The sequence below is a fragment of the Camellia sinensis genome, chromosome 5, assembly GCF_055761805.1.
Source record: "Camellia sinensis isolate YWXY chromosome 5, ASM5576180v1, whole genome shotgun sequence".
In the NCBI taxonomy this organism is placed as follows: Eukaryota; Viridiplantae; Streptophyta; class Magnoliopsida; order Ericales; family Theaceae; genus Camellia; species Camellia sinensis.
Window position 1 is genome coordinate 84,939,401 of NC_138965.1, and position 27,606 is coordinate 84,967,006.

General features: G+C 36.5%; 1 long non-coding RNA gene across 1 annotated transcript in view; it reads left to right on the forward strand.

Moving 5' to 3' along the window:
• LOC145790132 (uncharacterized) overlaps window positions 1–16,358 on the forward strand; it is a 31,543-nt gene extending 15,185 nt beyond the window's left edge. Inside the window, exon 3 of the long non-coding RNA XR_014328783.1 lies at window positions 16,243–16,358. This is a non-coding gene — a long non-coding RNA (uncharacterized LOC145790132). The remainder of the gene's footprint in view (window positions 1–16,242) is intronic.
• Window positions 16,359–27,606: the final 11,248 nt, after the last annotated feature.

Consider the following 27,606-nt stretch of genomic DNA (forward strand, 5'->3'; position numbering starts at 1 on the left):
TAACATGCTAATTTTATTCTCTAATTAGTCCAAACCACAGTCAATGATAACAAAACCATTCTCAAACAACCAACCCTAGGTTCCCCTCATGATTTTCAAACAAATCCAACACGGATATGATTTTCATGCAATACAAAATTGCCACATGTCTATCTATAGACGGAGTATTGAAAAAGAACAAAGAAATCCCTACCTCAAATGGAGAAGATGAAGGCCAAAAACCAAAGTGCTCCAAATCGCCAAACTTTCAGATTAAAATGAAGATCAAGGGAAGCTCCACACTCAATACAAAGGAACTAGGGTAGAAGATCACTAGAACTAGATGTATTTATAGAGAGAAGATGTAGTCTAGAGAGGGAAACTCTCAAATTATTCATTCAATGAACTTCATTAAATTGATTAATGTATCTCATACATTCATGATACATAATGCATCTTTTATATTAATGAATTCATTAGATAGATTAATGTATCTTACATATTCATAATAGATACATAATGCATCTCTAAGATTCATTCATAATAAATCCATCACATTCAATGTATTAGCATTAGTCTTCTATACATTGTATAAATAGGTATCAATGATTAGTCACCATCTAATTGATGTACATGTATCTTACTAATGAGATGAATCTAGTATAATCATGCATAATCTTTGAGAAGTTAGAGAGAGAGAATGGCCCGAAAAAGTGATCCAAAAAGCTATTTTTCGGACTGATATACAAACAGGTCCGCTCAAGCGTCAAGCTCAAAATCTGGACATCAATCCTTGGTTTCCAAACACAAACAACCTGTTTCAACCCTGCCCAACATGACCCAAGACTCATATACAAAGAGTAAAGGATGGAAACGGGAATAAGATAACAACACATCTACGGAACCAAGTTCGGAATACAATTAAACAATGAAGGGAAAATCGGGATCGCTATATCATGGACCAGTATATTTCAATATTTATCTGAATTTGAGTATAGCACTCATAGACCCTAATCTGTCTAAAGTTCTTGAACTTCAAATTTTGACAAATGGTTATCAGTATTTACTATGATCACCACCTTTATCTGCAAATTTTCGTATCCATCTCAAGGTTTTAAGTACTCTTAATCCTTATATCAGGAAACACAATGAATATTATGTTAGGGCAAATTAAGAATGTCATACCAGTCCGACTAATCATCAGACAAACCCTAGATGATGTTATTCAGACACAAGGAGGTAATGCTTATCTTAAATTTCAAACTGTCCTAATTGATACTAACCTTTTTAGTAACCAGGTAGATGTTCCTAAAATGATTCCATGGAACAATATTACATTTCCAAAAAAATGGCAAATTAAGAATGCCATACCAGTCCGACTAATCATCAGACAAACCCTAGATGATGTTATTCAGACACAAGGAGGTAATGTTTATCTTAAATTTCAACGACCTCTAAGCCGAAGCTTGTCCAGTATGAGTCATCACTCATCTACTCTGCCTTATCGAGTAGATTTACCCAAATCATCTAGACATTCTTTGTTTGAACCTATAGAATCTGTAAACCAAGGGATGCCTTCTAGGCATCCTACTCAATTTTCTCCTTTTCCTGACCTCCTTCCCGAAACCCTAATTCAGGGAATTCACATATCAGAAAACCAAATTCCTCACGGAGTCTATGAAATCAGAAGGCCCGAAAGCCCAACTGCTAGTGATATGAATTTTGAAATTTAAATGGATTTTACACCAGGAAGTGAAATTAGACAACAATTAAACCAGGATTTTTTGTAAGATAAATATCAGGAATTTAGATCATGGTATTTTCATAACCATACTAAACAATAGCTTCAACAGCTAAAAAAATAGTATTACTATCATTTAGAAAAGTATCAAGTTCTTAGACCTTTTCCTGAATGGTATTATGAATTCAGTGTAGTTATGGACGTAGTTCCTGTGCAACAGATCAATGTCTTGGAGAAAATCCAAAGAACATGGACAACAGTAAGTGGTCAAAATATAGTTTCTGTCCATCTTCCACCATTGTCTTCAGAGTTAGTCCCTAGTGATGTTTCACAACAGCCTTTGATTATCATTGCATATGTGGAAACTCCTTCCCAAATGCCTCAAAAAGAGTCGCTACAGTTGAAAGATATAGTACCACTTATTAAACAGACTAATTATACTAATTTATGTTTTCAAACTGTAGGAAAATAATTAACCAGAATTGAGGAAACCATTGATACATTTAAAAATCATCAATTGACTCCACCACCAGTCTCTACGCTTCAACCGGTAAATATTAAACCATCTTTAGATGTAACTAATTTTAAGTTACGTTATGTAAAACAGGATAATGAATTTATGGATACTCTTTTGAGGAAAATGACTGATTTAAAACTAGGAAAATCAGCACCAGGTACTAGTTCTATAAACATGTTGTCTACACATCATACAACAGAATTCAATCAGGGAGATGAAGAACTTACACCTTTATTAATCCATGAAATCCAGAATAATTTGCAGGACATGCAATCTATTAACAGAACCGTTTTCCCAAAACAAACCGGTAGGACAACCTTACAAGGCCCTAGTAGATATTATTATCATAGACCTACACCATAGGATATTCTTTATGAAGAATATTTCCTCCATGGCCAGAACTCTTATCATGGAAAAACCATTTATGAATGGAATATAGATGGTTATTAGATATTTGAGTGTATACATCAAATTATTATGTATGCCACTGTTTGTAAACAAAATAATAATTTTGACCATCAGATAGTTAGATTCATTGTCAATGGTTTTACAGGTATCCTCAAAGGATGGTGAGATAATGTTCTCACTCCCACTCAAAAGAATGAAGCCTTAAATGCTACTAAAACTGAAACTAATCCAGTTAGTAATACTATTACACAAAGAGAGGATTCAGTTTATACTTTAGTCCAGACAATTCTTTGCCATTTTGTTGGATCCGGCATAGTTAGTGCTGACTGAAGCTGCGAATTACTTCAGAACCTTAGATGTCCATCTTTAACCCATTTTCGTTGGTATAAAGATGTGTTCTCATTAAAAGTTATGCAAAGATCTGATGCTAACAGTGAACATTGGAAAGCCAAATTTATTGATGGCCTTTCTACTCTTTTTGTTGAAAAAGTTCTGAAAAAACTTTCTGATCGCCATGATCGCATGGCCATTCCTTATGATCAGTACACTTACGCCCAACTTGTACGCCTAATTATAGAAGAAGGTCTTTCTTTGTGCAATGATCTTAAACTTCAATAACAGATGAAAAAATAGAATCTTACAGGGAAAAAAGAACAAGGCGAATTTTGTGATCAATTTGCTCATGACACCAAAATCCAATATCCTTCAAAAAACAGAAAATCCTATCACAAAAAGCCTTCTAAACAGTATCGGAAATACTTTAAAAAAACCCAAAAGTGGTCCTTCAACCTCTCACTAGAAAATGTTTTCTCCTCAAGCCAGAAAATCCACAACTAAAATGGGAGCTTCTAAATAAGATATTAAATGTTATAAGTGTGGAGCAACTGGTCATTATGCTAATAGATGTCGATCTAAATTAAAACAGAAAATTAATGCAATGTCTTTAAGTCCCCTTGTCACTTAACAATTGCTTCAGACATTATCCGAAGAAGAAACTAACACTAGCTCTAAGTCAGATGGACTCACTAAGCTTTATTCTCCATCCACCTTGAGTGAGGAATTGGAAACATCCAAACCCAATTGTTCTTGTAATCTGAATCAGATTTCTGAAATCGATTATTGGAAATCTATAGTTGAAATGAATGGATTAGACCTAAGTGGTCCTAGTATCCATGTTTTAACTGATGATCAGAAATCCATGTTGGATCTCGCCGACCAAATTAAAGATCCATAAATGAAACTAAATTTTTTAGAAATTTGTTATCAACAACAGAAAGCCAGTACTGAACCTCCTCTAATTCCTCTTCAATCATACAGTAAGAAGGATGTTTTGAATAGAATACAGTCTTCACCTGTTATTGAAAAACCAGGCACCATTCAAGACTTAAAAATGGAAATTAATGCCATAAAAACAGAGATTCATCGTCTCTAGAATGCAAATCAAGCTATTATGGTTGATATTCGTCAACTAAAAACAACTAATCAGAATGATAAAGTAATTGTTACAGAAACTTCTGAACAGAAAGACAACCAGTATTTAATGCTTGTAAATCAGGTTACATTTCAAAAATGGTATATTCATATTACTTTTATTATTCAACCTGATTTTATTATTAAAGATGCAGTGGCCCTCGTTGATAGTGGTGCCAACATGAATTGTATCCAGGAAGGATTAATTCCAACCAAATACTTCCCGAAAACTACCCAGTCACTTACCAGTGCTGGTGGTAATTCTATGCAAATTAGGTACAAAATACCAGAAAGACTTATCTGTAACCAGGGTATTTATCTACCCACGTCTTTTGTCCTAATCCGCAACATGTCCCAATCAATTATTCTAGGGACATCTTTTTCTATGTATGCTTATGCCAATTTCTAAAATAGATTCTATAGGCATACATACAACCGTCAGTAATCAACCTATTATTTTTGAATTTATAACATAACCCTATACTAAAGAATTGGATCACAATCGTGATCTCGTTATTTTTAAAGAAAAACAAATTAATTTTCTTCAAACAGAAATTCATTTTCTTACTACTGAACAAACATTACAACAACCTTCTTTACAGAATAAAATTAAAATCATTGAAAAGGAATTTCAAACAAAAATTTGAAGTGGTCTTCCGAATGCCTTTTGGGAAAGAAAACAACACATTGTTTCTCTTCCTTACGAACCCGATTTTGATGAAAAATTCATCCCAACCAAAGCTCGACCTAGTCAAATAAAAAAAAGACTATCTTGAACTTTGCAAAACAGAAATTTATTCTCTCCTTCAGAAAAAAGTAATCAGAATTGGCCATTCACCTTGGAGTTGTATAGCATTTTATGTTAATAAAAATACCGAAATAGAAAGAGGTGTGCCAAGATTGGTAATTAATTATAAACCTCTTAACGATGCTCTAAAATGGAACCGATATCCAATTCTGAATAAAAAGGATCTTTTAGATCGATTACAGGATGTTGTTATATTTTCTAAATTTGATCTAAAATCAGGATATTGGCAAGTCTAAATTGCTGAACATGATAGGTATAAAACTGCTTTTACAGAACGTTTTGGGCATTTTGAATAGAATGTTATGCCATTTGGTCTAAAAAATGCTCCTTTAGAATTTTAGCATATCATGAATGATATCTTTACACCTTATACGAAATTTGCTATCAGTTATATAGATGATTTTCTTATTTTTTCATCTTCTACAGACTAGCATGTTAAACATCTTGATATTTTTAAGCATGTCATTATCAAAAATGGTTTGGTTATTTCTGCACCAAAAATGGAACTTTTTCAGACAACAATAAGATTTTTGGGTCATAATATCCATAATGGTTGTATTATACCTATTGACAGAAGCATAGAATTTGCATCTAAATTTCCTGATGAAATTAAAGATAAAACTCAATTACAGAGATTTCTTGGTAGTCTAAACCACATTCGTGATTACTATAATCAGTTATCCCAGGATGCCTCTATCCTTTATACCAGACTACAGAAAAATCCTCCTCCTTGGTCAGTAGAACATACCACAGCTGTCCAGCAAATTAAGGCTAAAGTTAAACAGCTTCCTTGTCTTCATCTTCCCAATCCACCATGGAAGAAAATTATTGAAACAGATGCTTCCAATCAGGGACATGGTGGGATTTTAAAACAATTGAATCCTACTATCCCAACCGAAGAACTTTTATGGTTTACCTCTGGATGTTGGAAAGGCCTTGCCCTAAACTATCCAACTATTAAACATGAATGTTTAGCAATTGTTAAATCTCCATAATCAACATTTCCTTATTCACGTGGATTGTTCTGCCACTAAACAGATTTTTAAAAAAGATGCTTTAAATTTATCATCTAAACAGATATTCGCCACTTGGCAAAGTATTCTATCAGTATTTGACTTTGATATTGAATATATCAAAGGTGAACAGAACTCTTTACCAGATTTCCTAACTCGTGAATACTTGCAGGGCCTAGAAACCTCATGACCAGCAGAGGCCGGGGCCGCTGAGGCTGTGGTAGGGGCTCTAACCCCTATCAAACACAGAATTTCCACGGCTACAAGCCTCTACCAGTAAAACTGAATCCGGTCAAACGGTTAAGGCTATTCTTCTTACACCTGAAGAACAGTACACCGCAAACAGTATTACTGAGGAAACAGTCCTTTATATTGAACCCGCAGATGAACAATGGATGTCTGATCCATGGGAAATCAAGCGTCAGTATCTTACTACGCAAAAATTTCCTCCTCATTTTGACCCGTAACAATATGTTTATGAACAGATACTTATTGAGACTGTTGCTGCTGATATCAAGCATACTTTGCATGATCCCTCCAAAACTGCCAGTCCTATCCAATATAGTAAAATTACTATCCGCAACATTATGCCCATTACCACATGAGGCATTCATCCACATACTACTCGATAACTTGACATTCGTAATAGGGAAACCCGGTATAGTTATTGGGACTATATCGATGCTTTTACTCAAACATTTTACTATCAGAATCCCATTAATAGCCATTCATGGTTTATCCGTATTTGCCTTGATGTCCTTAAAAACGATGTCCCTTTTTGGTTCCTCGTTTGGTGGGATAAATTTGGGTTATAGTTAGCAGTTTTACCAGTACCAATCAGGGAAGCTTGTAATGAATGGCATACTGCATATTCTCATTTACCTATCAATAAGGATATTTCTATTACCAAATCCTTAGTCCATTTCACAATCCGTTTTTGGTATTCCGGGGATTTGAAAATAGGACTTTCAATGTGTTTATCAGAATAACATCCCACGTCTCAAAAGAGTTTTCTTTGTGAGATGGTGGGATAAGGGCATGAACCTCACTTTACCAGAAACTATTCAGAAAATCAAGGCCCATTCACAAGCCTGTTGGGATGCTGTTCCAAAAACCATTCCCGGCCAACCAGTTACCCATAATCCATTTTTACAAATCCAAACAGAATTAAGACAGAAATATCCCAATTTGTCAAAAGCATAATTAATTGTTAAAAGTATAGATTTTATGAAGGAACAGTTTCTCCAAACTATTTCCAGAGATAATACCTCCCTGAAATCTATTACCAGTAGTCAAGACCATGAAGATCTAGACCAGGATGGAAATGAATTTGTTATTTTAGTTGGAGAGTCACAGGCACCAATAGATGATGAACCCAACTTTGGTGATTTTTGGGATTCACTCACCAGTATGATTGCCGACAAAATTGACAAAGAAAAAGATAAAAAAGGAAAAGGCAAGACAAGATGAACTTTGTCCCCTACAAGCAAAATCATCGGCATGAAATGAAAAAAACTAGTATATCTACTTTCTAAAAAGCAGATGTTTGGCATGCCAACTAGTACGAGGATTAACATCTCTCTCTCTCTCTCTCTCTCTCTCTCTCCATGGAGCCCTCAAATTCAAACTCATCACACAATTCAAACTCATCACACAAACCCACAAATGGCTTTGTTTCATCTATGTCTTAACCTCAACTTGTAGACCTAGCAAGGCGTAATCACCAAAGGTTCAGGACATTGTTGATGCGGAAGCTCAAGAGGTACTTGACATGTTACAAGCCGACAGAGCTAGGAACCAAAGAAAAATACAAGGGGAAGATGAGAATGAATTCGTGTAATTTGTCGGAGAAGAAAACTAGTCGTTGTGATGATGGGAAGTCGTCGAAGAAAACCATGACTATTATAGTGAAATGAATGAAGAGGAAAGGAATGAGAAGCTAACGTCTGCCATTAGCTACTACAAGGTTAGTGAACATCAGTCTCGTTGGTGTGTTAATGTTGAAAAAAATATTTTGGCACTGTTTGGTTGGAATTTCTAAAATACTTTTTGACTGGCCAAAGAAAAATGAAGCAAATTATCTTTTGTTTACGTTTATTTTCTTTTTGATTATTCTACACTACAATAAAAATGACTTTTTATAGCATGAAATGAATGCTATCATAAGTAAATTATAGCATTTGTTGGAATGCTATGTTAGCCCATGTTATTAAAAGTCTATAATTTTTTTATAACATTCATAAAATGCTATGAGTGAATGCTACGAAAAGTGTATAATAGCATTCTTGGAATGCTATGATGTGGTACAAAATTATTAAAAAAAATATGATCATAGCAGTTTGTGCATGCTATGAAATATCTTTTATAGAAATCTAATAATGTTATCATATATCGGATTGTAATTATATATGAATGTTATATTGTATTTTGCTAATAAAAAGTGTGTTTTTTTTTTTGTTTATTTATTTATTTATTTTTTATTTTTCCATTCAACAAGAATATAGAAAATCCCGAAGCAACCAAGGCTATCAAAATATTTTCATCTATTACACAAAAAAATGTATCATCAAGAGGAAAACATTCAACACAAATTTCATTAAAGCATCCAAGTAATTACATTGTTTTACCAAAGCACCAAAATATAATCTCCATATCCGTAAAAGACAATTTATAAACAATTTAGATCTCTAACATAACCATGTACAGCTCAAAATAAGGTATACATTCAATTATCTTCTTCACCTACAACTTTCATTCTTCAAACTAGATTTTCTGGTGAGTTTGGTCCCTCTTTATTTGCGAAGCCACCAACAGCAACACCAAAATGAAATTCCCTAGTCAACAAAAGCATTTAAAAAAAATGGTGGATGATTAAACAATTTAGAAATCCTAAGGATTCAATCTTGGCTTAGTACCTAAGAAAAAAAAAAGAAAAAAAAGATGATACCATTCAAAAACCCTAGTAAGCAGGAATATTTATACTACTAAACTAATGAAATTTCACCAAAAAATTAAAGAAAAATGGTTGGGAGCACTAAAACGGGAGCACTAGGGGGAGCACTAATGATGTGACAGTGGGACCCACTCACTGCCTATGCCTTTTTTTTTTTTGGTATTCCCAATGCATTAGTGCTATTAGTGGCGCTTTTTTTAGTGGTACGAATCATTGTTGAAAATTAAATTCAAAAGAAAAATAAACAAGCCATATTAAAATTAGTTTCTAAAGATTGGCAAATAAAATTGTGATTTGTAGAAATAATTGGCGGAAGGTAAAACACATAAAAAGTGGTCAATTTATAATGCAATAGGCAATGTCCCAATAATTCCAAATTTTCAATAAAGTTCATGAAATATAAAATATAATAATGTTCCTATGTTTATGGATACAAATATGATATGCACTGTAATTTTAAAATTTTTCTTAGCTCATTAACAACATGAAATTTACTAATCATATTAGCAGGGAATTCAAACCTGTAAATTTATCATTTCTCTCATTACAACCTGCTTAGCAGCCATGGCTATTAACCTATTCCAGCAAAAAAATAACTTGGAATCATATTTCAAATTTAATTGGAATTAAGTAAAATTCATATTGGTACTAAGTCAAAATTAATAGAATTAAATTGAAAGAAACAACATCAAAAGGAATACTAAGTTAAAACATTTAAAACTAACAATTAAAATTGGCCCAGGTGTTAAATCATTTGTAAACTACTCTATCTATTAATTAGATCTTGCATATTATCAAGCATTAAACAAAATGCAAAAAACAAAAATATTAGTTTCATAATCAATGACATATTGAATCTTCTAGTAACTTATTTCCAAGCACCAAAAAATAAAAAATAAAAAATTTATAACTAATTAAGGGAAAATTATTAAATATTGTAGCAGCACTATGTGTACATGACATTCCTGACAAATGAAAAATCATAACTCACATTTTTTAATTACCTAACAATTGTCAATCATTATATTCAAGATGTAAAAAATATTCATCTGTGATTGATTTGAAATATCACATAATTTTTGTTTTTATTTTTTTCATAGGAGATTCTTTCAATTCTTCGCAATAAAAAATAAAGACTACCCAAATTACAAATATATATGCGTATATTAGAATATATATATATATATAACCAAAATCAATAGAATCCATATATGTTAAGAATATGCACAAGTCAACAAAATGAACAAACTATACCTAATAAGAACTTGAATTAAAATCACACAAAGAAAATAAGAGAAAATGGTCAAATAGTTACTGACAGACACAATCTAAACCTGTATGCGTCTCTTTCCTCACCAACTCTTGAGATTGCAATGGTCATAGATGCTTCAAATCAAAATGAATATAAATTAAAATCAATTAAATTTATCATATATCAATATTTTTTTTTTTTTGCAATCGTAATCTTCTATAGTGTGTGTATATATACATATATGTGTATATACAATACGTCTAGCAAAATCGTGAGAGAGAAGTAGCAATTGGTTTGAATATGGAATTGAATCTGGAACCTTGATACAAAATTGTTGATGATCAAAGAATGGAAAAACGAATTAGAGGAGAGTCCATGAAGGTTTTGAAACTGTGGGGAAGTGGGTTTCAAGATAATAGGAGTGAAGTGATTAGGGTGGGCATGTTTATCACTAAAATTCCTTTTTTATTAATTTAATATATAGCATTCATATTTTTGGTGATAGCATTGATAAATTGCTATTAAATGTGAAAATTACACAATTTTAGCAGCCTTTATAAAACGTTATTAAAACTACTACAAAACATGATGGAAAATCTAATGTTATGGGTTGTCCCTTTTTTATAGCTTTTTATAACCAAATGGTATAGATGTATCATATTTAATAGCTTTTTAAAAAGAATGTTATAAAAAAATGTTATTAAAAGTATTTTTTGTTGTAGTGCTATTAACCAAAAATAAAAAGCATACCATCCTAATTCTTGTTTGGCGGTTTGTTTATTTCATCTTCCTATGTGACTTAATCGCTACGAACTCTGAATATGGTTCTATATGAAAGAGTTGCCAGCGAAATAGGCTACATAAATTGCATTCTTAGTTAACTGCAATGAAGCAATACTTAACTCATATGGTTTCTCTTTATTATTTGATGTTATTGTAGGGTGACACAAAAGCAAATGAGACTCCTATTGAAGAGCCGGAGACTGAAGCCAAGGTTCTCGATATACCAAGCCCACGCTCCATGGATATTGATTCTCAAACTAATAATCAGTTACCACAAGTGATCAGTAAGTGCACCCACTGTTTCTTTAAGTTTAGCTCTGGTAAATCAAGAACAATGTTTGGCAACTCTCAGTTATTAAAACCACTAGTATATTAGATTCCTTCGTGCTTTGTTGTTATTTCATTGCATACTGATGGACCGTTGATCTTTAACATGTCAAAAGAGCCAAGGCTTGTTTAGGTAGTTAATATGATTTGACCTATTCTTGTGTAGCTTCAGAAGAAATTGCAGCTGCTGCCTGTGATGATAAACCTGATCGCTTGGAAATTGCTTGGCTTTATAATGAGGTAAAATTCATATGTTGCGCTATTTAATCATAGATCATGCGAATGGCAACCCCATGGACTGTTAATAAGGTAGAGAAAATGCCAAAATATTTAGAATTTCAATGCTCCTTTCACATATTCCCAGATACCTTCATATACTTCCATACACATTGTAGTGCAGTTTTTACACATATATTGAGTCAAATGAATATGCAAGAACTAACATTTGTTTTTTTTTACAGGATTTTAAATAATGCCCTGTAACGCCCTAAAAATATAACTATAAAGATAACCCATAAACATACATAAATTATAGCGATCCCGGTCTTTCCCCATTTGGTTGTTGTATCCGAACTTAGGTTTCGTGGAGCTTGTTGTCGTATATATCTTGTTGTCATCCTTTAATTCCTTATTGTTGAGTTATAGGCTGTGTTGGGCAGGTTTGTTACAGGTTCGGTGTGCCTGGGAGCAAATGGTTGCTGCCCAGATTTTGGTGTCTTCGCTCGAGCGAGGACTTTGTCGCTCGAGCGAGCTCTTCGTTTTAGATCCTTCGCTCGAGCCAGGGTTCCTTCACTCGAGCGAGAGTTGAGTTTTGTATCTGGTGGCTCGAGCGATAGGTCCTTCGCTCGAGCTTGCGTCTACGTCTAGTACTGGACCTGAGAGATGCATTTCTTGGCTCGAGCGAGCTTTCCTTCGCTCGAGTGAGCGAGGTGTATGTTTTGAGTTTCTTCTCTCGAGCGAGAATTCTGTCGCTCGAGCGTGCTTCTGGGTTGCAGACCTGAAGCTTCGCATTCTTGGCTCGAGCGAGGCTTCCTACGCTCGAGCGAGAGTTCCTTGTGTCTGGTCGCTCGAGTGACCAATCCTTCGCTCGAGCGAGCCTGTGTTATATCAGTAGACAGCAGCAGGATTGAACATCACTTTTTCATCTCCTTCATTATACAAACCCTAGAACCGACTCTCCCTCTCTCTCTACATATCTTCTCTCTAGGGATTGATCCACATAGAGTGTGTTTCTACCCTAAGTCCTTTGTAAAAAAGATAGAGGGTGGCTTGGGCTTCGTTTTAATCTGAAAAATCTCAGATTTGGAGCACTTTGAGTTTTCATCATCTCCTCCTTTTGAGCTCTTCACTTCAAGGTAGGGATAACCTACTCCATCTTATGAGTTTTGTCTTTAATTTTGGTCATTTGGATTAGTTGGTGTTGTTGGGTAATATTGAGAAAGTTAGGGTTTGTTTTGTAATTTCTAAAAGAGGGGTTTTTCATGTTTGAGTCATATTTGTGTTGTAGACTTGAAATGGAGGTTGTTTATGGATTATGGGTGAAAATTGAGCCTTAGGGCTATTATTGGAAAAATTGGGAAAATGCCCTAATTGTAATGAATAATTAATTTGGGAAAATGTGAAATTAAATTGAGAATAATGAAATTGGGACATTATGAGATTGAATGGTGTAGTTGGATTAATTTATCACTCACCTATGGAAAATATTGATATTATATCTGTTGTTGCATTTATGTTCTGTTTAGAAATATCTGTTTTGGGCTATCGGTGGAGGATAGTCTTGATTGTTGTAGACACTGCATGTTGATTAGGGAAAACCGAAACTAATCACATTGAATATGTCATCGAATGTGACAGTTGGAATAATACATCAAATTTATGTATTGATTGACCTTGTATATGATATGTGTTTATATACGTTGTGCTGTGTGGGAGGAGATAGGGGATGTACTCCACGGTTTAGAGGAAGATGGGGGATGGACTCCTAAACCGGACATTGTTTGGGAGGAGATAGTGGATGTACTCCATTGATACAGCAAATGTGTGTATCTATTGAAGTATTGATATAGCAAATTTGTATATCATATATGAAGTATGGAAGTGTTTTGTTTGAAATTGATACAGCAATTATGTGTATCTATTGTGAAGTAAGAAATGTTTAATACGAGTTGTTATTAAATTATCTGGCCAGGTTCTGAGCCACATTTATGAAATGAGTTGATAAGTGAAGGAAAATGAAATGTATCATGGACACAAGTGTCATGGAACTGTATAGTGATATAACTGGTTTATGTGTGTTAACCATCTATCAAATACTATTGTTTTAGTCATTGCTTATATTTGGTTTAGTGTATCTCTACTGGGCTGTGGCTCACCCTATATGGGACATCATTTTTAGGTCCAGGTGATATGCCACCTCCAAGGACATAGCTTGGAAGGTTTTGGGAGTTGAAGACTCTTTTTTTGTTGTTTTGTTATCTTTTGTTGTATTATATGTAAATTCAAGTCAAGGGCTTAATATGATATGAGTTAGTACTCTCTTTTGTGTAACCAAGTGTTGGCTTGGAAAGTTGTAAGCCGTTGGGCATTTACTTTTGTTGTCAACATGTAATACATTTGTAAGGACTACTCTGATGAATGGAAAAGTGTTTATTTCTTTTATATCAATGCATGTCAGGAATGGTGGGTTTTATGTATTTTTTTTTAGGGCATTACATAAATGACAACATACATCAGGGTAAACAATTCTTTCATTACATGAAGTTAATAATACAACAGAGTTTAACATCAATAAATGCCCTTCGACTTATTCCTTTCCAAGTCTTGACTTGGTTACTACAAAAGCGGGACTAGCCCTCACAATTAAAGCCCTAGGCTATACAAAATATGAAACAAAACAAGAAGCTCTCTTACTTCTCAAATATCCCTCCAATGCTATTGCCTTGGTGGAGGCATGCCATCATTACCTAAAAAAGGTTTTTCTCAAATAGGGTGAGCCACAGCCCAGTAGGAACAATCTAACACAGTATATGAGATTTAACAAAAATATAAGAGCGGTATGCATAAACAATGCTAGGGCTAAAACATTCATACCCTTATATACATTCGTAAAGTATCAATTCCATATTCCATTTCATTTGCTTTCAATTCATCTCAATACATGAGTCAATTTCATTACTTTCGTTAATACAAATGAGACTAGCTCAATGGTTCAACGAATTTCACACTCAAAATATAACACTTCTAACTTGTCATTTTACAGATATTTCGTCTGTGGGATCAGCACCCATGTAATTTTTAATTTGTTATTTTACAGATATTTCGTCTGCGGGATCGGCACCCATGTATAATTTCGGGACTTTCACCTAGGACACTCCGGCCAACTTAATTATAATGGACTCCATCCCCTTTCTTCTCCCAACAAACATACATATGCAATGTATATGAACACAAAATCAGACATGGAGTACATCCCCTTTTCACTCCTAAATAAACATACATATACAATGTATTTACAACATGATCATATTCAATGATAATCAACCATGAGATAGTTTCAATTCACCTAATCCACATGCAATTTCTACAACAATCAAAGCTATCCTCCACCAATAGCCCAATATAGATATTTCTAAACAGATGTATATTCTTAAGACAGATAATTTAATCAAAATTTCCAAAGATGAGACATATCATCTATTTAATTTCACCATCTATCTCCATACTTGTCTAATTTCATGTTTACCACGTCAATTTCATTTATTTATACAAAATAAATATAATGCTCATTCTAAGGCAAATTCCCCCTTTTCCCCAAATCTCAACCAATCACCAAAATCAACTATTTTGATACAACAAGACTTCATTTTCAAACCCCATGTTCTTTTACTTCATTTTCACCAAAAATCCCTCTTTTATATTACACCCAAACCCTAGGTTTGTATTCAAAATACCCCCAAACCCACCATTGTTACACAACCAAAAAATACCTAAGTTAAAAACCATAACAAAGTGTAGAAAATCCCTACCTCAAGGAGAGAAGACGAGTCAAGCAAGGATGGAACCCCAAAAATGCCGAAATTCAACTTTAATCGGGTTAAAGAAAAGACCTTGAGGAGCGCAAACTTTTTATCAAAGGAAGAATGGTGAAGAAATCAATAGATCTAGGTCAAAAAATATATATATATATATATATATATAGAGAGAGAGAGAGAGAGTATTTTAGAGAGAGAAGGTCCAATTCTAGTTGGAAAGTTTTAGAGAGAGAAGGAAATGAAAAAGTCATATAAAACATCACTTCCACGATCTGATATACGCACAGTCCGCTCGAGTGGAGAGTTTGACGCTCGAGCATCAGACAGAAAAACTTGATCTGCTCGAGCGCAAAAGAGACCTGCTTGAGCACGGAATCCACACATCCAGTATTTTTGCAGACGACAGACGGACCACTCGAACGTAAGAAAGACTGCTCAAGCGCCTATTCGGTCGAGCGTAATAAACGCCGCTCGAGCGTGAAAAACACTTCTCTAGAATTTTTTACATATGTGCAAAGTACTGAAGATTTGCAAATCCCGCTCGAGCACAAGAAGGCCCGCTCGAGCAGAAGACCAAAAATCTGGGCAACAAGGTTTTGGACAAACAAGTAACTAACCTATTTCAAACGCAACCATAATGACCCAAAGGCCAATTTCAAAGATATACAAGGGAAGAAAGAGGTAAACGAGAACATGAAAGCATTAAACTCGAATCCAGAACACCACAAGAGTCGGGTCAAAATCGGGATCGCTATATCTTTTGCAGGATTTTAAAAAGTGCCCCATACATAACATACAGACTAATATGTATTAGGATTTTAAACTTTCGATATATTTACTAATATTGTCCGATATCAACTAATATATAATTGTACTGTCAGTATTAATACATATTTTGCTACTAGTGAGGTTGAAAATTGTAATCTAACCTTTCTTCATAACTATTTTCTTTTGCAGAAATTAGATGTCAATGAACCTGCTCGTGAGCAAACGTAACCTAGCACCATTGGTCATTGGGAAGAAAAGGAGCTAGTCAGCAGAGATGCCTAAGCAAAGCTCAAAGCCAATGTCTTATTCGTTTTTTTCAACCAATGCAGCGACAAAGGTGCCAGAGAAAGCGCATGTACAGCACTGGCTACAGTCATTGCCAATTGGCTTCAATCCAACGAAGACAACACACCAACGAGGGCCCAATTCGATAGGCTCACAGTCGAAGGCTCCTCTGAAGAGAGAAAGCTCTGTGACAATCAGGACTTGAAAAACCAATTCCCCGACAAGCATTTTGACATCGAGATCATCTTGCAAGCCGGACTCTGCCCAATATCGGTCTTGCAAGAGAAGTCCTTCATCAGATTCTTCAGCCTGAAAAAGTTTGAGACATTGAAAGGAGTCATGTCTTTTGATCAAATATGGGATGAGATCAAGAAGAACGCAGAGGGTGACAATGACATGCCTAGGATTTACATAGTAAGCTGGAATGATCATTTCTTTGTGTTGAAGGTCAATGTCAACGCTTACTACATCATTGACAAATTCGATGAGAGGCTCTTTGAGTGTTGTAACCAAGCATACATTTTGAGGTTTGATGACTCGGCTTTGATACGCGGGAAGGTAGAGAAAGAAGGGGTCAGTTCCGATTAGGCAAGTGATGACGAAATTTGTCATTGGAAAGAGTGTTGCAAAGAGTTCATGAAGAGATTTCTAGTTTCTATACCACTTAGGGAAGTTGAATCGGAAGAGAAGAAGAAACCGATTTCTTACTTCGCTCTCCACCAGCGATTACAAATAAAATTCAACTTCACCACTTCATTATCATTATCATCGTCTTCATCAGCTTCATCTACCAATTCAACTTCTTCTCTCTTCTCAAATGAGAGTACAAACAGAATGGAATATACGACTATAGACTCTGGAAAAAAAAATTTGGATGAGTTTACTTTGGAGAGAGAGAGAGAGAGAGAGAGCACCAAAAATAACAGAGTGAAACTGAAAACTCCTCTTTCTCTCCTCTCTTTTTTTGTTTTGTTTTGTTTTTGTTTTGTTTTTGTTTCTTTCTCTCTCTATGAATGAGAGAAAATATGGAATAATACTAACTTTGAAAGCTGGATAAAGTTGGATGTTGGACAAATTACACTTTATCCCTCACTTATGGGTAATTATTATTTTTGCTATTAATTTTTTTTGATTTATTTCAATCCAACCCCTATTGTTGACATTCTATTAACAGAATAGAAAAGGAACATGTGAGTTGCTAATTTTATGATTACAATGCTCAATTAGGAGCTAATTTATTTTACATATATGTAGGAGATATATACATATTTTTCATATCTTATGAAACATATGTGAGAGGAAAGATATATATGTGTGTAAAATTCATGTGTTATTTCTTCTCTTTTTTTTCATAATAGAATGTTAATAGATAGTTGAGATTAAAATAAATAAAAAATTATGAAAAAAAAATACTTGTTAGTAAAGGGATAAAGTGCAATTTATTTATTAATCGAGTATATGTACCCACTCACCCAAAAATTAAAAATAAAATAAAAAGAAGGAATTGAATTTTTTTTTTTTTTTGAAGTAAGAAGGAAGAGACCAGTGTTGTTCTCAATGGGTGTTTGAGAAGTTGCTATTTCAGTAGGTTATTTTAGTAGGTTAACATTTTTATAATTCGGAAGATGATTAGATTTTTTTTCTAGTTGGATGTGATATTTGTGACAGAAAAAGTAAAATAATTATAAATTTGATGTGACATTTTGTCTTATTAATTATTTTAATATATTTTATCTTTTTTTTTTAAATTTTAGCCTAAATTAAACTAAAATCTCACTTCCCAGCCCCAAGCTGGCTTTATGCGTTGTGTTTTTTATTTTTATTTTTATTTATTTTTAAAACTTTCGTTTGTTATCTATTTCCCAAATCTCCATGCTGAAATCAATATATATTCTGATTTATTCAATCAAAAACAATGGCAAACATATAAGACAGGTTAAAAGAGTTGTTACAAATTCATGTATGTAATTATCATAGCAAACATTCATCTATGAGTGAATATTTATTTTTTTATCAATGAATTTATATATTTTGATTTTTTCAATTATAAAAATGTAACACTTTTACTCTTGTAAACCCCTTCCATACTATCTCAAAAAGAGATGTATTTGTATGATTTTCATAGTTGAGATGTGTGATACCCCTGTTCTGTATTATGCTAATTGGTCCCAAATGTCATTGTGATTATATGTTTTGATATGATTTGTGTGCCATTATGTGAATATATATGATTTTGAAGTTTTACCTGTTCACCATAGGAATATCTGTTCGAATAATCAGCTTGGGAAATTCAATCGAGGGCCTTATCGGCCACAGAACCCGAAATTTATTACGCCATTGTGTTTGGCATAATTTTTAGAGCCTACGGTGAAATTTAATTGAAAATTTATTCGGGCCAGATTAAATTGAATTATTTAATGACATTGTGCTCCAATTGTTTAATATCTTAATTGTGGCTAGTGGGGCTTCTTGCATTTGAGCACTACACATCTCATTCTCTCATATACCTTCATTTTGGCTGATATTCACTCTAAGGAGAGGAGAGGGCCGACCTTTAGAGAGAGAGAAGAGAGAAAAATCTGTGTTTGATCTTGAGGGCTTGGAATCTTGGAGTCCAACTCAAATTGGACCATAGATTGAAGAATTGGACTTCTAGGTAAGCCATTGACTCTTGAAATTATGAATTGAACTTGTAATCTTGTGAGTTCAAGAGTTGTTTGTAATCAAGAGCATGTAATAAGTTGATTTTTGTTGAGTTTGAAGTCTTAGAACTCATGCATGTAAGAGATTACCTTGAATTTGCATGTTTGAGCTTGAAACACATGATCCATGTAGAGTTTTGGTTAAAGCTCATGTTGTAATCGCCATTTGTACCATCTGAGTGGGGAATGGTGAGCATCTCCCACATGCATGTACAAATCATGGAAGTATAAGTCTTGAATGTTTGAGTTTGAGCATGTTGATGATGGGTTTGAGATGTTTTGGGACATGCATGTAGATAAATCATGAAATTGAGCTTCCTAATGTTGTAATCTTGTATTAGTAGCATGTTAGCATGTGTAAATGTGTAATTTGAGCCATTGCATGCAAGAAATGTAGATGGAAAACCGTATTGGAGCTCAAGAACACGATCTGGGAAACCCAGATTTTTGAGGTCCGCTCGAGCGGGGTAATGGCCGCTCGAGCGGGAAAATCGTGCTCCCAGCATTTTTGCAGAGTTGGATGTCCGCTCGAGCGGGACACCTCACGCTCGAGCGTGGAGTCTTGTAGACAGGCCTTCAGCTCGAGCGCATCTTTCGTGCAACCAGTACTTTAGCAGGCCTTAAGGGTCCGCTCGAGCGGAGAAGTTTACGCTCGAGCGGGGACCCTGTTTCCTGGAATTTTGTTCATGCATTCTGTGATTCGTTTTCCGTTCCCTTTCACTTGTAAGCACTCTTAGGCATATGTTAAGCATTGTAAATGAGTTAATGAGATACGAACAAAGCCTAAAGAGGAATATGTGAATTAAAGAACGGATTGAACTGTTAGTGACCCTTTTGTATTCATGAAATGTGTAGGGTCAAGCTCCAGGGCGCATCCACAAGCCGATCATTGTGAGTAATATCAATATTTGAAAACTTGTCAATGTCCAATCGTTATTCCCCTATAAATATTATGAGTGGTTAATTGGAATTGTGGACAAAAGTCTGACAAGAAGAAATGAATGAATGGGCCAAAGGCCGTTTTGACATGAATGAATGGGCCAAAGGCCGTTTTGACATGAATGAATGGGCCAAAGGCCGTTTTGACATGAATGAATGGGCCAAAGGCCGTTTTGACATGAATGAATGGGCCAAAGGCCGTTTTGACATGAATGAATGGGCCGAAGGCCGTTTTGCCATGAATGGAAACCCGGATGGGCCAAAGGCCAGAATGTTTGGAACTATAGTTACTTGACTTGCATTTCGTATAGTTATATATATATTTGGTTGTTAAACAGAAGTATGAATTGGGCCCAAGGCCGTTTGGAGCATGTTGTTCTACATATTGTTATGCAACTGTTATATTTGATATTATTCACTGGGCTATCGCTCACGCTCATTCATGTATTTGTAGGTGAGCCAAGGGAGGTCCAAACCCAGCCCCAGTGATGTCTGCTAGAAACAACAGGAGTTTTGGGAGAGTCAGCCTTGTGCCTCGCGCATGAGACCATCCTTGCCCTTTCACTATGTACCTATGTTTTGTCTTGTTGGCAAGGACCTAGTGCATGTCTGTACGTACATAGTCTGTTATAGGTTGACTCGTTTTGGACGATCCTGTCTGTAATGAATTTTTGTGAGACCGTACTTTTGATGTGAGTTATTAACGTATCTGAGTATGGTTTGTTTGATGTGCATGTAAGCACGGCTCTATGGACAAAGTTTTTAATTTTGCTTCCGTTTGGCCCCCATTAACTCTGTTAAAATACATTTGGTTTGGTTTGAGGCCGTAGGTAATCTCATGGTTACTGGCCGGTTGCGTCCCTAACCCATGGGGGCGGGTTCGGGTCGTGACAGAGTGGTATCAGAGCACGAGTTAATAACTCACACACTTGTCCAAGAAGAGCAATAAGCGTCTAGATAAGATCTAGGATGCATTCATGTGATAAGTACGAGTTTGGAAGCATTGATTATATGCTTAAATGTTCTGTTATGAATAATTATATGTGTAAGTTGTGAACTACTTGCATTACAAATTATCTGGAAATATGTGCTCCTTAGTGTATGTGTACTTGTGTACCTTTGGTATGGAATATAATGCAAGTTTAATCAGATGGTGAGAACCAGAGGTGATGAGTTAGAGGAATCCTCTACTGCCAGACTGGATAGAATGGAAAGACTGATTCAGGAAATGGCAGAAGCTTTGAGACAGCAACAGGAGTGGCAACAACAGTGGCAGCAACCACACCCGCCACCTCCACCTCCGGCACCACCCGTACCAGATAACCAAAATGATGATCGGATAATCGCTCTCACCAAGGAGTTCAAAAAAATGAAACCACCACAGTTTCATGGTGGATTGGATCCTTTGAAAGCGGAAGCTTGGGTTCTTGGGATCGAAAAACTGTTTGAAGTATTTCCGTGCTCGGATACACAGAAAGTGCTTCTAGCCACTTTTATGCTAGAAGACGAAGCGAGAAGATGGTGGATGTTAATGCGAGAAAACCACCGGGGTGTTGACTGGGTGAAATTTTTGGAAATCTTCTATGACAAGTACTTCCCACAGTGTGTCCGGGACAGGAAAGTGGCAGAATTCATGGAACTCAAGCAAGACAGCATGACTGTAGCTGAGTATGAGGCCAAATTTACTGAGTTGGCCAGATTTGCACCACACGTAATTGACACTGATTATAAGAAGGCAAGGCATTTTGAAGGTGGGCTCCGAAGTGACATCCTAGAGCGAGTGAATGTCCTGAAGTTGGAGACCTACATCGGGGTGCTTGACTGGGCCATCATATCAGAGGCTAATATAGCTAGACAAGCTAAGCCAACAACCGAATGGAAAAGCAACAAAAGGCAAGGCTTCTTTTCGAAGAAGAAATTTTTGAAAAAGCAGAACACGGGCTCCTCAACTACTTCCAATTCTTCCCGAGACGCAGCTCCCATGTGCAACATTTGTGGCAAAAAGCACCGTGGAGTCTGTTACCGTACATCAGGAGCCTGTTTTAAGTGTGGGAAACAAGGGCATATAGCCCGAGATTGTAATCAGAATAGTGGGAAGATAGCTGCTAGCTCCACTGCATCGATCCCGAAGCCGGGAAACACTTTGAGATCTGCTACTACTGGGGATACAGTGAGACAAGGGAGAGTCTTTGCACTCGTTCCGGGTGATACACGGAATGCCAATGCCGTTGTCTCAGGTACTATTTCAATATGTAATCAGGATGCCTTTGTATTAATTGATTCTGGATCGACGCACTCATTTGTGACATATGCATTTGCATCTAGACTGAAAAGACCCCTAGAATTGTTGCCATATTTGTTATGTGTGCCTACTCCATCGGGGGAATCTGTGTTATGTGACTATAAATATCGGTTTTGTGACATGCATATTGAGGATGCTACCCTATATGTAGATTTGTTGCCCTTAAACTTTAGACACTTCGATGTAATTTTGGGCATGGATTGGTTGACCAAATATTGTGCCACTATAGATTGTGTGACAAAGAGGGTTGTGTTTAGACCACCAGAACAGAAGGAAATTGTGTTTGTGGGAAATGGGGTAGTGCCTCCACCATATTTGATATCTGCAATGAAAGCATGTAAACTGATCAGGAAGGGATGCCAGGGTTATTTGTGTTATGTATTGACTGAACAATCCGTGAATGTTGAATTGGATGATATTCCCATTGTTAGAGAATTCCCAGATGTGTTTCCAAATGAATTACCAGGGGAATTGGTAGATAGGGAGATAGAGTTTACTATTGAAACTGTGCCAGGCACCCAGCCTATTTCTAAAACTCCCTACAGGATGGCTACCGCCGAAATGAAAGAATTAAAAGAACAGTTGCAAGACCTTCTTGATAAAGGGTTTATCCGGCCTAGCACTTCGCCTTGGGGCGCACCAGTGTTATTTGTAAAGAAAAAGGATGGTACCTTACGCCTGTGCATTGATTACCGGGAATTGAACAAGGTAACGATAAAGAACAAATATCCCTTACCCCGTATTGATGACTTATTTGATCAGTTGCAGGGATCACAGGTGTTTTCTAAGATTGATTTGAGATCTGGGTATCATCAGCTGAAGGTTAAAGCAGAGGATGTTGAGAAAACCGCATTCAGAACGAGGTATGGTCATTTTGAATTTCTTGTTATGCCATTTGGAGTGACTAATGCTCCGGCAGCATTTATGGACCTAATGAATAGAATTTTTAAAACCTACCTTGATGAGTTTGTTGTAGTCTTCATCGATGATATTTTGATATACTCTAAAGATAGACCTGAACATGAACATCATTTGAGGACTGTTTTACAAATACTTCGGGAAAGGAAATTATTTGCTAAACTAAAGAAATGTGAGTTTTGGTTGGACGAGGTCGTTTTCTTAGGGCATGTAATCAACAAGGAAGGAATTTCAGTGGACCCGCAGAAAATAGAAGCAATTGTGAATTGGCCTACACCAACTAACGTGACAGAAGTTCGCAGTTTCATGGGCTTGGCCGGGTACTACAGGAGATTTGTAAAGGACTTTTCGAAATTAGCTGTGCCTCTTACCCAATTGACGCGTAAGGGACAACCATTTGAATGGAATAGTGAAAGAGAATCAGCCTTTCATGAATTGAAGACAAGATTGACCACCGCACCAATTTTAACACTACCCTCAGGTACGGAAAATTTTGTGATCTTCAGTGACGCATCTTATAAGGGTTTGGGTTGTGTGTTAATGCAGAACGGGAAGGTGATTGCTTACGCCTCCCGACAGTTGAGGCCACATGAGAAGAATTATCCAACACATGACCTAGAATTGGCTGCAGTTGTCTTTGCTTTGAAAATCTGGCGGCATTACTTGTATGGGGCAAAGTGTGAAGTTTACACGGATCATAAGAGCCTAAAATACTTCTTCACGCAGAAAGAGTTGAATATGCGTCAGAGAAGATGGCTAGAGCTGATAAAAGACTACGACCTAGAGATTCAGTACCATCCCGGGAAAGCTAATACAGTGGCTGATGCCTTGAGCAGAAAATCAACAGGGAGTATGGCTTGTTTGCTTACTGAACAAAGGGAGATTTTGCAAGACTTTGAAAAGTCTGAAATTGAAGTGGTGGTATGTGAACAGGGCGGATTGATAGCCGCTATTACAGCCGAACCGGCAATTGTTGATGAGATCAAGCAGAAACAGAAAGAAGATGAGCTCCTCAGAAAGGTAATTGATGAATTTGAAGTAAGCCCAAAAGCAGAGTACAGTGTCGAAAATGGAATGTTGAAATTTCGAAACCGAATATGTGTTCCTGATACCCCGGAGCTAAAGAAGAGGGTTTTAGATGAAGCCCACAGATCTGTATTTGCTATGCATCCGGGTAACAATAAAATGTATCGAGATTTGAAACAAACCTATTGGTGGCCTAAAATGAAGAAAGAGATTGCAGAGTATGTGTCCAAGTGTCTTCAGTGTCAGCAAGTTAAGGCTGAACATCAGAAACCAGGCGGCCTACTTCAACCTCTTCCTATTCCTGAATGGAAGTGGGAACATGTGACTATGGATTTCGTTGTTGGCCTACCTCGGACTTCCCGAGGTATGGATTCTGTTTGGGTTGTAGTTGATAGACTGACTAAGTCTGCACATTTTCTGCCTGTTAAAACTACATTTACTGCTTACAGATTGGCTACTATTTATGTTGGCAAAATTGTCCGATTGCACGGAGTCCCAGTGTCCATTGTGTCAGATAGGGACCCGAAATTTGTATCTAGATTGTGGAAAAGTTTGCAGGAGGCTATGGGAACAGAACTAAGGTTCAGTACTGCATTCCACCCACAGACAGATGGCCAGTCAGAGCGAACGATACAAACTTTGGAAGATATGCTTCGCATGTGTGCCTTGGATTTCCAAGGGAGTTGGGAGGATTACTTATCACTTGCAGAATTTGCTTATAATAATAGCTTCCACTCCAGCATCGGTATGGCACCATACGAGGCTTTGTATGGTAGGAGGTGTAGATCACCTATTTGTTGGACAGAGGTCGGAGACAGAGCTTTGCTTGGGCCTGAAATTGTACAGGACACCTCTGAAAAGATCAAAACTATTCGGCAAAGGCTCAGAACAGCTCAAGACCGACAGAAGAATTATGCAGACGTTCGGAGAAGACCTCTTGAATATGAGGTCGGCGACCATGTGTTCATCCGTGTTTCTCCGATGAAAGGCCAAGTCAGGTTTGGGAAAAAGGGCAAGTTGTCGCCCCGTTACATTGGGCCGTTTCAAATTTTGGAGAAACTTGGTCCAGTGGCTTATAGAGTTGCTTTGCCACCGGGATTTGAGCAGATCCATAACGTGTTTCATGTGTCGATGTTAAGGGGTTACCTCCGAGACCCGTTACATGTGATTGATTATCACCGGGTTGCTATTGATGAAAATATGGAATATACTGAATGGCCGGAAAGAATTATTGATCGACAAGTGAAAGAATTGAGAAACAAATCCATTCCAATGGTGAAAGTGGAATGGAAGGAACACTATGGGACAGATGCTACATGGGAAAAAGAGGAGGAAATGCGTTTACGCTACCCACATTTATTTCCCGACGAAGGTAAATTAAGTTTGAGGGACCAAACTTCCTAAAGGGGGGAAGACTGTGATACCCCTGTTCTGTATTATGCTAATTGGTCCCAAATGTCATTGTGATTATATGTTTGATATGATTTGTGTGCCATTATGTGAATATATATGATTTTGAAGTTTTACCTGTTCACCATAGGAATATCTGTTCGAATAATCAGCTTGGGAAATTCAATCGAGGGCCTTATCGGCCACAGAACCCGAAATTTATTACGCCATTGTGTTTGGCATAATTTTTAGAGCCTACGGTGAAATTTAATTGAAAATTTATTCGGGCCAGATTAAATTGAATTATTTAATGACATTGTGCTCCAATTGTTTAATATCTTAATTGTGGCTAGTGGGGCTTCTTGCATTTGAGCACTACACATCTCATTCTCTCATATACCTTCATTTTGGCTGATATTCACTCTAAGGAGAGGAGAGGGCCGACCTTTAGAGAGAGAGAAGAGAGAAAAATCTGTGTTTGATCTTGAGGGCTTGGAATCTTGGAGTCCAACTCAAATTGGACCATAGATTGAAGAATTGGACTTCTAGGTAAGCCATTGACTCTTGAAATTATGAATTGAACTTGTAATCTTGTGAGTTCAAGAGTTGTTTGTAATCAAGAGCATGTAATAAGTTGATTTTTGTTGAGTTTGAAGTCTTAGAACTCATGCATGTAAGAGATTACCTTGAATTTGCATGTTTGAGCTTGAAACACATGATCCATGTAGAGTTTTGGTTAAAGCTCATGTTGTAATCGCCATTTGTACCATCTGAGTGGGGAATGATGAGCATCTCCCACATGCATGTACAAATCATGGAAGTATAAGTCTTGAATGTTTGAGTTTGAGCATGTTGATGATGGGTTTGAGATGTTTTGGGACATGCATGTAGATAAATCATGAAATTGAGCTTCCTAATGTTGTAATCTTGTATTAGTAGCATGTTAGCATGTGTAAATGTGTAATTTGAGCCATTGCATGCAAGAAATGTAGATGGAAAACCGTATTGGAGCTCAAGAACACGATCTGGGAAACCCAGATTTTTGAGGTCCGCTCGAGCGGGGTAATGGCCGCTCGAGCGGGAAAATCGTGCTCCCAGCATTTTTGCAGAGTTGGATGTCCGCTCGAGCGGGACACCTCACGCTCGAGCGTGGAGTCTTGTAGACAGGCCTTCAGCTCGAGCGCATCTTTCGTGCAACCAGTACTTTAGCAGGCCTTAAGGGTCCGCTCGAGCGGAGAAGTTTACGCTCGAGCGGGGACCCTGTTTCCTGGAATTTTGTTCATGCATTCTGTGATTCGTTTTCCGTTCCCTTTCACTTGTAAGCACTCTTAGGCATATGTTAAGCATTGTAAATGAGTTAATGAGATACGAACAAAGCCTAAAGAGGAATATGTGAATTAAAGAACGGATTGAACTGTTAGTGACCCTTTTGTATTCATGAAATGTGTAGGGTCAAGCTCCAGGGCGCATCCACAAGCCGATCATTGTGAGTAATATCAATATTTGAAAACTTGTCAATGTCCAATCGTTATTCCCCTATAAATATTATGAGTGGTTAATTGGAATTGTGGACAAAAGTCTGACAAGAAGAAATGAATGAATGGGCCAAAGGCCGTTTTGACATGAATGAATGGGCCAAAGGCCGTTTTGACATGAATGAATGGGCCAAAGGCCGTTTTGACATGAATGAATGGGCCAAAGGCCGTTTTGACATGAATGAATGGGCCAAAGGCCGTTTTGACATGAATGAATGGGCCGAAGGCCGTTTTGCCATGAATGGAAACCCGGATGGGCCAAAGGCCAGAATGTTTGGAACTACAGTTACTTGACTTGCATTTCGTATAGTTATATATATATTTGGTTGTTAAACAGAAGTATGAATTGGGCCCAAGGCCGTTTGGAGCATGTTGTTCTACATATTGTTATGCAACTGTTATATTTGATATTATTCACTGGGCTATCGCTCACGCTCATTCATGTATTTGTAGGTGA